Here is a 15,519-nt window from a genome sequence, read left to right as displayed (position 1 = left end):
AAATGTACGGTGTACGGTGTGATTGTGCGGTATAAATGTACGGTGCGAATGTGCAGTATAAATGTATAACTGTTTGATAGGACGGTACAATGTAAATGTACAATGTATAATGTACAGCGTGAGTGTGCGGTATAAATGTTCGATATTAAATATAGACGTTACAGTTGTGCATAAAATGCTGAGCGTTAGTTTAATCGCCGCGGAAATCGGAATGTATTAAAGGACTTCACGCGATGCAGAAAAACCCTGTCAGCTGTTTCGCCGATCTATTATGGGCATGCGGTCGATGACCGCGTGACGTTACGCGTGCCGATGTTTTTGTGCCGTGTTTTGACGCACGGTCTTAGCGTCGTTTTCGATATATCGAACACGCTCCTTTTACTGGTTCGGTTATTAATTAATTACTTCGCGTAGATGGGAAATCGCGGGGATATGCCGTGCCGACGAGAGCAGCTCGTCGGAGGTAGCTCTCCTTTCTACCCCGGTAACTGATTGCAACGGCGGTGCGGCGGCGGAATCTTTTGCCGTGGTCGAGATCACTCGACAATATCGGAGATCGCTCCAATATTCTCTTTGGCGGAATTCAAATGCAATCTGGATCTTAGCCGTAGGCCCGAAACCGAGAGTGCTCGGCTGAGGAGGAATTCGCTCCACCTTCTGTTCGAGGCTTTAGGCGCTTTCTAGAATCGGTCCTAGGTTCGGATCGTACTTGCTCTCGCAAGTGGAATCGGAATCTGGGTGCCGTGGTTACGCTGAGGGCCTTTTTATACCCCGGGTAATTAATTCCGCGCCGGCGTAAAAACGGGATGCCCCCACCGAACGGCGGAAAAACGGTGCGGTACGGATCCACTTGGTGGGGCGCGGCGGAGCCGGGCGGGGGTTCTCAGCCAGGGCTCTTCGGGTCCTCCCCGTGAGAGCCACCTTGTCGTGGTAGGGAGGCTTAAGGGGTCTCGGGAGCGCCTTGGGAGGACATGGTCCTCCCTTGGCGGCTTGGGCGGGCGGGGCCCCGAACTAAGAGCTCTCATTGCACTTCCTCATTCTTCTCCCGGTGGGGACGAGGTTAGCCTCGCGCCCCGGCGGGTGGAGAATGGGAAGGGGGGATTCCGCTCCTTCCGGGCGCCTTGGCCTAATGCGGATAGGGAAAGGAAAACCCTGAGTAAAAAACCCGGTACAATGGGGTAGTTACGGGCGGAAAAACGCCCAACCCATTCTTTTTCCCTCCCTCTCATATTTACCCTTCCTTACTTCCCACCTTATTTTCCTTTTTATTTCCCCCTCTTCTTTCTTCGGGGTGGCACCCTGCTATTTAACAGCCTAGAGAAAGGAAAACCTCGAAAAAAAACCAAATGGATGGATATGAATATGACGACTTACGGAAATTCATTACCGGCCCAGTGCGATTCGGACGCACAGGGCCCGGCGGGTGTGGGGGATGTTGTCCCGGCTCTTCCTTCGTCGTTGTCGGGAGGCGGGCCACCCCCAGCGTTCCGGGCGGGCGCTGGGGGTGAAGGGACTACTGCCCGAACAACGAGAGAGCTGGACTGCCGTCTGAGGATTTTCCAAGGACGACTAGAGGAAGGGTGCGAGGCGTGGAAGGGGTACCTCCGGTGCGAGATGCAGGGGAGACCTGCCCCCAAAACGCCGGAAGCATCTGAGGACTCGGATTCCACTTCCGAGGAGGAGGAGGATGAATGGAGACCATTTGTGACTCCCGGAGACCTGGAGAATCTCATCATATGGCACGATGAGATCCGGGAGTTCGAGGTGCTGGTCAGGGAGTGCCTCCTGATGCGTGGGCGCATCCTGGCCGGCCGGAAGTGTGGCGACGGGGACGTGTCCTTTTCCCGTTATGGTGGAGAGGGGCACGTCCCCGTTGGGAATCGGTGTAATGGGGCTGGGAGTGGGCCCGGGTCTTTGGGGTCCCCCCTCCCCCAAGTGCGATGCGTGCGTCGGCCCCGAGCCCTGTCGAGTTAGGGGCCGGGGCACGCAGACGCCGAAGGCGGAGAGAGGAGAGAAGGATTCTCCTACGGCGGTGAAGGGGGAGGCAGCCCAGCTGTAAATGAGAACGCTGCCCCCCCGGTACGTCGGCGGTGGGAAGGTATGGCTGAAAGGACCCCCGGGACTACAGGGGGGGTCAGGGGGTCTGGACCGGCCGGCCTTCTATACGCCGACGCGGTGAAGGCCCCGAGTGCCCGGGAATCAGGAATCAAAATCCTGACCCCGGGACTCGGGGCGATAAAGATAGGGAGAGATGGTGACGGGGACCTCGTGGTAGAGGTCCCCGCCACCATCACTGTGGACGCCGGGGCGGCCCCTCGGGAGGGGGACTCCGGGACGGAGTCGTCATCCTCCGGGAGGGCGTCCCCCGCACAGAGTGAAAACGGAGAGGGGGGCGGGGCACGTAGCGTCAAAGTGCCCCGTACAAGGAAGGAGCAGCAGGGGGGTGCGCTGCTACAAATGCGGCGCACCCACCCATAAGATGGCGAGGTGTCGCGCCGGGAGCCCGAGATGTCCGCTTTGTACGGACTTGGGGCTCCCGGCGGCGCATGTCCTGGGGGCGGAGAGGTGCAAACCCCCGCCCTCGGGCCAGGAGAGGAGAGGATGCGGGGGGGCCCCGTTGAGCTCAGGTGCGGACCGAGGGCTCCCCCCGTCCAAGATAGGTGGGAGAAAGGACCTGGTCCGAGGGCCTCCAGACCCCCCTGAGGGGTGGGAACCCGGGGGGGGCGAGGACCCGGTCCCGCTAAGGTCGACTCTTCCTCCGGGTCGCCGATAGCGGTGACTTGGAGGGAGGTTGGCCGCGGGGAAAAGGCGAGGGCACCCGCTATATAGCGGGGGCCTTAGCCCGACCCCCACAGGGGGATCGCCGGGGGGAGAGACTGATAGCCCAAGGGCGAAGGTCCCCTTCCCCGACGACCCCCCCGGGAAGGGAGGGATAACGGCGAATGACTTTAAGTCATCCGCCCGAACCTCAAGGTGGGTCCTCGGGTTGACGGCCGAATCCATGCCCCTACGGGGGGCCCCAACCCGGGGGCCAAAGGGGGGTCGGAGCTCGAGTCGGGAGAACTCGAGTCCTGACTCCTCCCCCCCCAGAACACCAAGGGAGGGGCGCGAGTGGGCGGTGTGGTCCCGTCCAACCGCGAATGCGAAGCGGGAGGGCCTCTGAGCCCTCCCCGGGATGGAGATCGGGCGGCGGCGGACGCGTAACACAGCGCGACGTCGCCTCCCGATCCTAAAGCGAGAGGGGAAAATGGGGACAGGAGTGCCGATGTAATGCACCTGCGAGTTCCGGGCCCCTGTCTTCCCCCTCTTCGCCCAGATGGTCACCCCGGGTGTTTTAGTCGGTATACTCCGTTAAATAGGAGGAGTCCGACATAACCCTTGCTCCTTCCCCGGGGAGTGAGGGTATCCATAAAGGATTTCACCCGGGTAAAAAAAAAGGGCTCTTCGGGCGCCCTCGGCTGTCGTCGGCGCGGCTTGCCGATGGCTTCGGCCGTTGATCGGTTTGAAATTATCGGTTAATCGCGACGCGGCGCGCCCCTGCCCCTGCCTGGCGGTTGTTTTCCAGGCGGCAGCTTCCGGCTAATGTTCGGCCGGGAAAACGTAACGTGCAACGGGGGTGCATCGTTATATTATTTTGTACATGGGGCAACCCGCCGGAGAACATCAGAAAGAGAACGAAGAGGAATCTTTCGCGACAACCGACGCGGCGCTTCCATTCCAGCCTCCGATTCGAGTGCGAAGATAGCGTCTGAGGATCAGGACAGAGCAGAATCGCGGGTGGAATTCGCCCCCAGTGACGAGAGGAAGAACATCTTTAAAAAAACGCCTGTCTAGGACCGGGATTGCAGGGCCCGGTCGGTGCTACCCTTTGAAAACGGAGGGCGAACAATTGGCGTGAGAAGACCGTCGATAAAAGGGTCGTTAAAATTAACCGATTTGAAATTATCGGGGCCGTTACGACCCCCGATACGGCGTTGTTGCGAGGCCCAGTAATATCTAGCGTGTCGCGGCGCTATTGGCCGCGGATCCGCGCAATCCTGCGCGCAGGATTGACGCCGTTATCGACCCTGGATCGCGAAATCCAGGCAGTCACTCTGGCGCGGGCGCTTGTCGTAGAAAGTCATCCTGTTTTGCATTGTCGTTTTGTGAGTGTGTCGTTGCCGAGATCACACAGAGAGGACGAAGCCGAGGAGCATTCCCCCCTGCAAGCAGGAGCGAATATCGGTGAGGTTGCCCATCTCTAATTTGTAAGCCACGTACGCGATCCCGTCCGCTACTTGGCCGATCTATCGCCGTCGCCATTTCGTGTTTCGTTGTCGCTCGAGCTCTGCCCTGAGCTTTTGATTTTCGTGTTTCGGGCGACCGGAGACAAGCGACCGAGGATGATCGTAACGTCGGCCTTAATTGATAGGGAACCGTTCGTCTTTCTCCGGGATTCGGGGTGTCGCGAACCGCGTAGCGACCGGCTCTCGTATATCGACCACATGCGCGGTAAATCGTTTGCTATACATGCGCGGGAAATGCGTTTGCTATACATGCTGTCGTAAAGAGTGGTTGAAACCGCGTAAGACATCCCTGCAATCGATCTTCGTGCGATTTTCGTGTGTTAATTGCGTTAATAGCGTGTGTGTGTGAGTGTTGCGTGTCGTGAATTTGCGAGTATCGCTCCGTCTTTGTCGCGCTTGATTACATTGTATAATCTGCGCTTATTTCGTGATATTCGTCGTGGGTGTGAGTGTGTCGCGGTGCGTAATAAATTACGACAAATTGCGAGATTGCCGAAATTCGAGATTCGCGTAAAGAGCGTTACGCCGAAAAGTGAAGTACGAGCGACGTAATCGGCGTCCGACGGCTATCGATCGTAGAAACCGTGCTCGTCGCAAGCGAAGTCTATTGTCTTCGCAAATTAATTAATTATTCTCGCTTGATCATTAGGCATTCTTTCGAACCGATTGCTGTCGATGAGAGTATCGAGATTAAAAATTAGAGCGAGTAAAAGTGCGTTTGCGGGAAAATCGCCGTAAAGTAAGACGACGATTTGATTGTCGAATTATCGTTACGTTTTTCGAAGCGCCGTTCGGTCGCGCGAAGTCTGGCCATAAAAACGGTCTAGAAGAAATACCAGGAATGTGTTATCGCTTTCTTAGATTCTCGATTTCGCGTGAATGATTATTATCACCGCTGTCGAATGATTATCTGTTATTCTGATTTATGATATTCTTATCTTTCTTTTTAATTTGTTATTTCTTATTTTATTTTCTATTTTTTTTCTTAATAAATGTGTTATATTTTTCTATATTAAGTCCGCGTAATTTATTTGAGTGTTGGCCTTTCGTAAATGTGGATTCCGTCGTGTTTATCGAATTTCTGAATTTCCAAAGCCTCGTATAAAACAATTAAATTTTCTCTCCATAGACCTTGCCCCTCTACCGTTAGGCGAGCTAGTCGACCCGTGGCGAATCAGGCAAGTGTTTTTCACGTTATTTTGGCGTTTAGCGAACTGATACGTGAAAGACCGTATCTGGCGCCTAATTTCCTGATCTCGAGACGGCCTTCGCTTCGTCGCAGCTCGCGCAGAACACCCTCCATTTCTGTTCCTCCGAGCGCGAGTATCTCAGCTCGTACTTGTGTTTTTGACGACGTTTTCGCTCCCTCTCATCTTCTCTAACACCCAAGGATTGTAAATAAATTAAACGTCGCAATATATATATATATATATATATATATATATATATACAGGGTGATTCAAAATAACCCCTGTGTCCCTGAAATGACATATTCTTGAATCAATTCTAAGACGATTTTTCCTTCGGCAAAATTTCGTCCGAAGCTTAGTTTTTGAATTATTAAAGGAAGTAGTTAACGTATGACGGGTCGAATACAAGAGGCAGGCAAGGGTGGCGCGATTCAGACGCGGGAGCTTACGCGGGGCGCCTGCTGCGATCAGCTGATCGCTATACACATACAGACACACATGCGAACACATACATTCTCTCTCTGTCTGTCTCTCTCTCTCTCTCTCTCTCTCTCTCTCTCTCTCTCTCTCTCTCATTCGCTCACTCACCTGTAAATTTTTTTTTTTTTTTTTTTTTACGAGAGAGGGGAAAATGCATTTTATGCATACCCACCGGTCGATCCAGTGAGTTATGTGGGACTCGAGTACCAAGTCGAATTACCAACTCGGTACTCCCTACCCACTAAAAACCCCTCTCTTTTCACGAATTTCCTTTAACACACTGTCCCTCTGACTTCCCGAGATCTGTTTTCACATAACGTCAAAAAATAGTTATTATTACCTTGTTCGATGACTTTTGATGTATTGCTGTAATTGCTTGAAGGAGAAATGAATTTTCCGATAGATCGTACGTTCTCAAATTTAACGTAGATATCACGTTGCAAAAGACAAGAAATCCACACTAAATTATTAACTGAAAGTTTTTCTTCTTTCATGAACTGTATTCTTTTATTAAACTTTAACATAATCACATTTATTTACTCACTCGATGAGACGAGAAATTTACTAATGACTCTATCACTAATCACTATTAATCACTGTCGAATAATAATTGTTGGCGATTAAAAATCACTCGATGAAAGAAACACGCGCGGACACGTTACTACACGACGCGACAATGCGATAATTACGACTCGGCGACTGCAAGCAGTTTTTTGTCATGGTAGGTTGCGGTAGGTTAAGGTATTACTGGCGCTATCGAACGCGATCATGTGTTCGATTGAAGAATGCGGTAAACATAATAAACATTTAACATAATAATAATATTATTATGTTAAATGTTTATTATGTTTACCGCATTTTTCAATCGAACACATGATCGCGTTCGATAGCGCCAGTAGTACATTAACCTACCGCAACCTACCATGACAAAAAACTGCTTGCAGTCGCCGAGTCGTAATTATCGTCGCATTGTCGCGTCGTGTAGTAACGTGTCCGCGCGTGTTTCTTTCATCGAGTGATTTTTAATCGCCAACAATTATTATTCGACAGTGATTAGTGATAGAGTCATTAGTAAATTTCTCGTCTCATCGAGTGAGTAAATAAATGTGATTACGTTAAAGTTTAATAAAAGAATACAGTTCATGAAAGAAGAAAAACTTTCAGTTAATAATTTAGTGTGGATTTCTTGTCTTTTGCAACGTGATATCTACGTTAAATTTGAGAACGTACGATCTATCGGAAAATTCATTTCTCCTTTAAGCAATTACAGCAATACATCAAAAGTCATCGAACAAGGTAATAATAACTATTTTTTGACGTTATGTGAAAACAGATCTCGGGAAGTCAGAGGGACAGTGTGTTAAAAGAAATTCGTGAAAAGAGAGGGGTTTTTAGTGGGTAGGGAGTACCGAGTTGGTAATTCGACTTGGTACTCGAGTCCCACATAACTCACTGGATCGACCGGTGGGTATGCATAAAATGCATTTTCCTCTCTCTCGTAAAAAAAAAAAAAAAAAAATTTACAGGTGAGTGAGCGAATGAGAGAGAGAGAGAGAGAGAGAGAGAGAGAGAGAGAGAGAGAGAGAGAGAGAGACAGACAGAGAGAGAATGTATGTGTTCGCATGTGTGTCTGTATGTGTATAGCGATCAGCTGATCGCAGCAGGCGCCCCGCGTAAGCTCCCGCGTCTGAATCGCGCCACCCTTGCCTGCCTCTTGTATTCGACCCGTCATACGTTAACTACTTCCTTTAATAATTCAAAAACTAAGCTTCGGACGAAATTTTGCCGAAGGAAAAATCGTCTTAGAATTGATTCAAGAATATGTCATTTCAGGGACACAGGAGTTATTTTGAATCACCCTGTATATATACAGGGTGTATCAGACCACCCGTGCCAGCCAAATATCTCGAAAACCAAGAACGACAGACAAAAATATTTCAGACAAAAGTTGCAGGGTTTCAAGTAACGTATTATATAGTAATATTGGTACGACCTTGAATAGTGTTGTCAAGGTCACGTGAAGGTCATCTTAAATTTCTTAAATGGAGCCTCCTATTTTTCATTACATATTCTTGTAGCTTATCTCGAGGGCTTTTCAAAACACTATAATAAAGTATTTTTTCATTGAGTACTTTTCGAGTTATGAGGCTTGAAATCATTTCTTAATTTTACATAAACCGTAAAATATCTTGTAAAATATTCATTTTTCGATTATCTTACCTTAATACTTTTATGTACAAAATAATGAGAGGAATCAATTGGTGTAAAGAAAACACAAAATTGTTTCGAAAAAAAGAATGTAATTGTTAATTGCGAATTACATTTTTTCTTTCGAAACAATTTTGTGTTTTCTTTACACCAATTGATTCCTCTCATTATTTTGTACATAAAAGTATTAAGGTAAGATAATCGAAAAATGAATATTTTACAAGATATTTTATGGTTTATGTAAAATTAAGATATTATTTCAAGCCTCATAACTCGAAAAGTACTCAATGAAAAAATACTTTATTATAGTGTTTTGAAAAGCCCTCGAGATAAGCTACAAGAATATGTAATGAAAAATAGGGGGTTCCATTTAAGAAATTTAAGATGACCTTCACGTGACCTTGACAACACTATTCAAGGTCGTACCAATATTAATATGTAATACGTTACTTGAAACCCTACAACTTTTGTCTGAAATATTTTTGTCTGTCGTTCTTGGTTTTCGAGATATTTAGCTGGCACGGGTGGTGTGATACACCCTGTATATACACGGTGTACCAGACCAGCCGTACACCCCTTTTAAAATGAAAATAAATGGCTTTTATCCAAAATCGCGAACAATTTGTAAGTAAATCGGGTACGCTCTATCAAATGGTGATATTTTCAACTTTTGATTCCGACCGGAAATACGCCATCCGGATCGGAAGTTGAATTTTTTTAGGGGAACATGGTACTTTTTATTATAGATTCGAATTTTACGTGAAAAAATAAGAAACTTTTGTATCAAACGGTTTTTCTGAAAGTGCCTGTGTCAATCTTAAAATTGACCTTGAAAGTAACTGTGGTGAAATAATGAACTTCAAATGTTTCTGTGGCGCAACTAATGACAAGGATGTGTGTGTGCTTGAATGTACGGTACCTTATGAACGTTCACACACACGTTTCTGAGTAAGTGAGGTGTATGTTCAAACAAAATGTTCAAAGTGAGTACCGTTCGCTGCGATACAAGCATCTATTCTATTTTAGAAAGAATTAGTTGCTCGAAGAATCTCATCATCGCCTAAGGATCTAATTGCTTCACTTATCCTATGAATCATATTATCTCTTGTAGTTGGACGTTCATCAGTCTTCTCATCAGTCGTTTTCACGGCTATCTTTTATCAGTTGAATATCGGGTTAATTTACTGCATTTACTATTCTTGATAACGAAGGTTTCATAAAGATCTATCTAACCAAGTCCTATTCGAATATGGAAGCATACAATATGCTGCTAATTTTGAGTGAGTGTAGAGGTTCATTCTCTGCAGCTGAAGTATTATGTCGATAGCGTTATTCTGATCGAACACCTCATTCACGCAACGTTTTTTCACGTTTGGCTAAACGAATACAAAACGAAGATGTCATTCAGTTTCATCATAACAGGGATAGACAGATCCACCATCCAATTAGGGATGAAAGAGCAGCAGAAATTCTTAAATCGGCAGAATTAAATCCTCGTGATTCCTTAAGACGCCGAGAAAGAAATTCTGGTGTTAGTCGTAACAGTATCTAGCGCATTTTAAGAGAAAACAAGTTTCACCCTTATAGGATGTCTCTTCATCAAGCGTTGAATTATACCGATTTCCGACAAAGACTTGCATTTTGTAACTGGATAAGACAACAACCACCTGATTTTCATCACAAAATTTTGTTTTCTAATGAATGTACATTTAAAAGTGATGGATCCGTCGATACTTGGAACTGTCGTCATTGCTCACAGGTTAATCCTCACTGGTTGAAAGAAATAGACTATCAACATGTATGGAAAATCAATGTTTGGTGCGGTATTATTGGAAATAGCATCATAGTAGGGATGGGCGATGTTTAAAAAAAGCATCGACATTCAAATAATCGATTTTCAAAAATAACGGTTTTTTTTAAATCAATTATGACTGAAAAAATCGATAATAATCGATTATTTCATATTTTTTAATATTAAATTAATGGCATTATATAAAAATTATATCATCAATAATCATCAGTTATAAGAATACACACATACGCACACACACACATATATATATTACATAAGAATGTATATACATATAGAGATATCATACAAAATAAATAATTTTGGGAATAGAATTAAATAGAAATTAAAGAAAGGAAATAAATAATTTTATAAAACAAAAACGTTAGAATATGTAGTAAGATATATATTTGATGTATATCAGCTATGATAAGATATATAATATAATATGTATTGCATAAGTAAAAAAATATCAATTTACATTTTTTCTTACACTTAGCTTTCTTATATAATGCTTTTTACATATATAATATCATTTATTTTATTTTATATAAGGATATTTTATATAAGGATACCAGAAATATCATACCAGAAATTATCTACTTTTAAGGTTGATATTACATTTGTCGTATGACGAATTTTTCAAGTGTATTGATTGGCTATTGGACAAAAAATTTCTCGAGTCCATAGAAAGCAGCCAATTAATACGTTGAGAAAATATGTCGTACGACAAACGTAATACCGGCCTAAAAGCATATAAGGGCTGCGGTCAAGAAGACGCTGAGAATGCTTCGAAGCATTTTGATTGTTTAATACGCTACTCTACCGTTTTTTAACGTAACCTTACGAAAAGTTATGTTAGTAAAATCTAGTGATAAATTTAGTAACATCGAGAAGAAAAAATATCGATATAACAATTAATCGAACATAAAAGCATCGGATAAATAATCGATTTCTGACTAAAAAAAGCATCGATATTCAAATAATCGAGTGATTTTTGCCCATCCCTACATCATAGGTCCTATTTTCTTTCAAGAAACTCTAAATGCTGATAGATACTCAGCCTTGATAGAGACAGATCTTCCTGTCTTGTTAGAAACTCTTCCTCTGCGATTGCGCCTGGACATGTGATTCCAACAGGATGGATGTCCGTCGCATACATCGAGAGTTGCCCGTACAGTACTAAATATGTTTCCCAACAAGTGGATTGGCAAATACGGTCCGATCAATTATCCACCCCGATCGCCGGACCTCCTTGATTATTATTTATGGGGAAGGGTAAAAGGTATGTACCATGAACGTCCAACTACAAGAGATAATATGATTCATAGGATAAGTGAAGCAATTCGATCCTTAGGCGATGATGAGATTCTTCGAGCAACCAATTCTTTCTGAAATAGAATAGATGCTTGTATCGCAGCGAAGGGTATTCACTTATAAATTATATTTTGTTTGAACATACACCTCACTCACTCAGAAACGTGTGTGTGAACGTTCATAAGGTACCGTACATTCAAGCACACACACATCCTTGTCATTAGTTGCGCCACAGGAACATTTGAAGTTCATTATTTCATCACAGTTACATTCAAGGTTAATTTTAAGATTGACAGAGGCACTTTTGGAAAAAATGTTTGATACAACAGTTTCTTATTTTTTCACGTACAATTCGAATCTATAATAAAAAGTATCATGTTTCCCTAAAATTCAACTTCCGATCCGGATGGCGTATTTCCGGTCGGAATCAAAAGTTGAAAATATCACCATTTGATAGAGCGTACCCGATTTACTTAAAAATTGTTCGCGATTTTTGATAAAAGCCATTTATTTTCATTTTAAAAGGGATGTACGGGTGGTCTGGGATATCCTGTATATATTGTGTATATGTATTGTGTATATGAATATTTTCACGTTGTAACGCTGTTTTCGCGCAGCTTTGTTACGCCTACGATTGTTACGGCGCCGCGCGACAACGAATATCTATGACGCGCAATACAAGAAAGAAAACGCAAGAGAGTAAATGCCATAGTGTGCGCGTACATGTATATTGAACGTATACTATTACACACGAAATTGAAGGGAAGGATGGTACGAGATTGTCTCTCCTTGTCACATAATCCGATAATAGCGCCGTCTGTTGCGATATCGAGCAACTAATCTAGTCTATTTTACTCTTGAGCCTCGATCTCGCACATACTCACACACATATATAAATGAAAATTTTAGATATCGAAATATTTTTTACTAGGCTTCGAAACTCATTTTTGAAAGTTCACTGATACTCTTTTATGCAATTCCCACTACGGAGTGATCTTATTTCGTACGTACAAATTGCAAAACTTATATTGAGCAAATATTGTTGCGATCTGACGCCAGAATCCGCCAGAATTTTTTAACAAACTCGGAAACATCGTGGTTAATTGCTATGTGCACTTTAATCGTGGAAAAGGATTTATTATTCTATTTATCCAATAAAAAAATTTCGGTCTGCAAAGATATAACCCACACAGCACATGATATCATTCGAATATTCTATACTCATACTGTAAATATACGTTACAGATGTAATATACTGAGAATAATCCCATAACATCTCTTGTTGTATATTATTTTTCATATATTCTCAGAATATACTTTGAATATCTCGTATTAGTATATTCTTTCTCGTATATTTTCAGGATACTCTATAATATTGCATGTGTTTCTTCATTTTGCCGCTACGCGCGCCACCAAACTCGTACTTAATTTTTGGTGAAATGGACATAAAGGACTGGTACTAACATGAATTCCAAAGTTTCTTCTTTTTTCTTTTTAGTCAGTTTAATTTATAATAAACTGACTTAATTTAAAATAATTGGTCTAATAATCTGGATTCCTTGTTGGAATTCAGAATATTAAACAGATTATTTGAAATTAAAATGAGAAGTAATCCATTTATTGCATTTATTAAGGTATTTCATCTATTACCGAGTGTACTTACATAATTGTACATAGATTATCGAGATCAATATTTCAATAAGAATCATTCAATAAACACTAATAGGTGTTTTTCAAACGTTTTATATTCATCTATTAGAAATAACATTTTTGTCTGAAGTTTTGTTTATAAAGTAAATAATTTCACATTTTTATTTATTTTTTACATCACGAAGAATCTATTTTTTATTCTACATATAGTCCAACTGTCTTCTATATTCATATATAATTTATTAATGTAAAAATATGCTTAAAATATTCTAAAAATATACTCATAATATACCAAGAAATATTCTGAGTATATACTGAGTAGGTTTCTAAGGCAGACATAGGAACATCCTCCGTACATTCTCAAAATATCATAGTATGTATATCGAATATTAGTGGGATATACACAATCTACGTTTGCGATATACTGAGTACATACTCAGGATCTACCTGTGCTGTATGGGTAATCGTTTCGGTTGGTAAAACAGTCAGTCCAGCATCCTCATAATTCATACATAAAGAAAAGGAAAAAAATACTTAAAACCATAAATCGAATCGTTAAAAAATACTTTATTTATTATATGCATCGTGAAGAACATTATTTACAGCATATGGTTAATAATTCGTAATCTACAAGTGATGCCTTATGGAACGCATCACTCTCACGTATCGCTTTTATCGTATTGCATCATACGCATTAATAATATTATTGCGTTGCAAAACAATTATAAATGGTTTAAGTTTCTCATTAACAAGAGATGCAAATTTTCACATTACTAGAAATATATATAATCAATACAATTTTCAAAATTAAATAAATAAAATAATATTGGCATTTTCATGTACAAAGAATTATCGGATAATGTCAATTTAATAATTTTTAATTCATGCACTCTCAATTGTTAGATCTTGAATCCATAATGAAGCAACAATCGATTGAAATTGTTCAAAGTCGGCATCTTTCTTCATCAGCGATTTGCACGTTGCAATGCGTAATTATTTGATTATTTCGATTATCGCCGACAACTAATTCGATGATTATTTAATTCCAACGCTTATTAATTATACTTTAATGATATTTTATTTGTGTAGAAAGTTTAACACGATATCTTAAAATATACGCTAATTAAAGGTGCACGAACATTTCTTTAAAATTTAAAATTTTATAAAAAATAAATCCTTTAACCGTTTTCCTCACCAAATTCAATACTAACCATCCTTTAATAATACTCTATCCATTTAAAATTTAAAAATAATTAACATGATATCACAATAATATAAATAAACATTTTTTGAAAAATAAAAATTGTTTGAAAATATAAAACATATATGTATATGTATATGTATAATTAAATTTTAAGAAATGATAGTAAATAAATAATGAAATTAATGAAAATAAAAATTGTACTATTTTACCAAAGTTATACTGTTTTACTGTTTGTCGAAGTGCAATATTCAAACAATTTTTAAGTTATAGACGTTTGAATGATATTACATATATACAGCCATATGTTTTAGATATTTTTTAAAAATGTGTTTTTTTCAACGTTTTAAAACATTCTGAATACATTGGCATCGAAAACTAGAAGAAATTTTTTTCCGCGAAAACAAAACTTTTTTTATAAGGAAGCAAAGTTAAAGAATTTAAATTACTTTAGACAATCATATTTAAATTCTTAACAAAATTATATAATTATAAAATTAAATATTTTATAGCGTTTTATTGATAATATGTTGCTTGAATATACGCAAAAATCGACATAGAACAATATATTAATATATTTTAAAGTGCATCAGTGGAGTGAAGCATGGCATAGTAGACAGCGTACTAGTCTATAAAATTAAAGGCTCCGAGTTCGATTCCCGGTACAACCGAAAAATTGTATACGCTCGCTCCTCTTTCAGCAGGCAATGGCAAATCACCGAGGAAATCTTGCCAAGGACATCTCTCTAATGTAGCCTTTCGAAATCGGCATTAAACTGTAGGTCCCATATACGTGTGATAATCTGGTGCGCAACACAGGTATATGAAAGAGAGAGATCACCACATTCGAAATCGAACAAAGGACTGAGGAGGAGAAAAGTGCATCACAATCAATCGATTGATTATAATCAACTGTGATGCACTTTAATATAAAGGGCGTTCCAACTGGACTCATATGATTTTGAATGCCGATAACTTCAGAACGCCGTCTAATTTTAACACGTTGCACACACGCTAACTTCAATCTTACTCAAATTAAATCATAGATTCTTATACACAACAATAACGCGTTAAAGTTATTGAAACTTATTACGAAAATGGACGTTCAATAAAAGAAACCTTTCGAAAAATTCAAGATTTTTTCGGTGCATTTTTCGTCCTACTGAACAAGCAATTCAGAGTTTAGTGAAGGAGTTTCAAGAAACTGATTCTGTTCATAAGAAGTCACCATCAGACAGACTGAAACCTGCACGTTTTGCTGAAAACATTGCTGCTGTACGCGAAAGTGTCACAAATGACCCATCAACATCAATTCGCCATCGTTGTCAAGAATTAGGCATTGCTCAATTTATGGAGAATTTTGCATAAAGATTCGCATTTCATAAGATCCAATTAACA

General features: G+C 41.5%; 1 pseudogene; it reads left to right on the top strand.

Annotated features, from left to right (window-relative positions):
* Positions 1 to 9,752: 9,752 nt before the first annotated feature.
* LOC145964868 (uncharacterized) lies at positions 9,753 to 11,393 on the top strand (annotated as a pseudogene).
* Positions 11,394 to 15,519: the final 4,126 nt, after the last annotated feature.

Source organism: Camponotus vicinus, unplaced genomic scaffold (genome assembly GCF_025532165.1).
Source record: "Camponotus vicinus isolate PSW18456_S1 unplaced genomic scaffold, iyCamVici1.0 SCAF_14, whole genome shotgun sequence".
Classification (NCBI taxonomy): domain Eukaryota; kingdom Metazoa; phylum Arthropoda; class Insecta; order Hymenoptera; family Formicidae; genus Camponotus; species Camponotus vicinus.
Note: the sequence above shows the minus strand (reverse complement) of the source record. Positions and strands in the feature narration are given on the sequence as shown.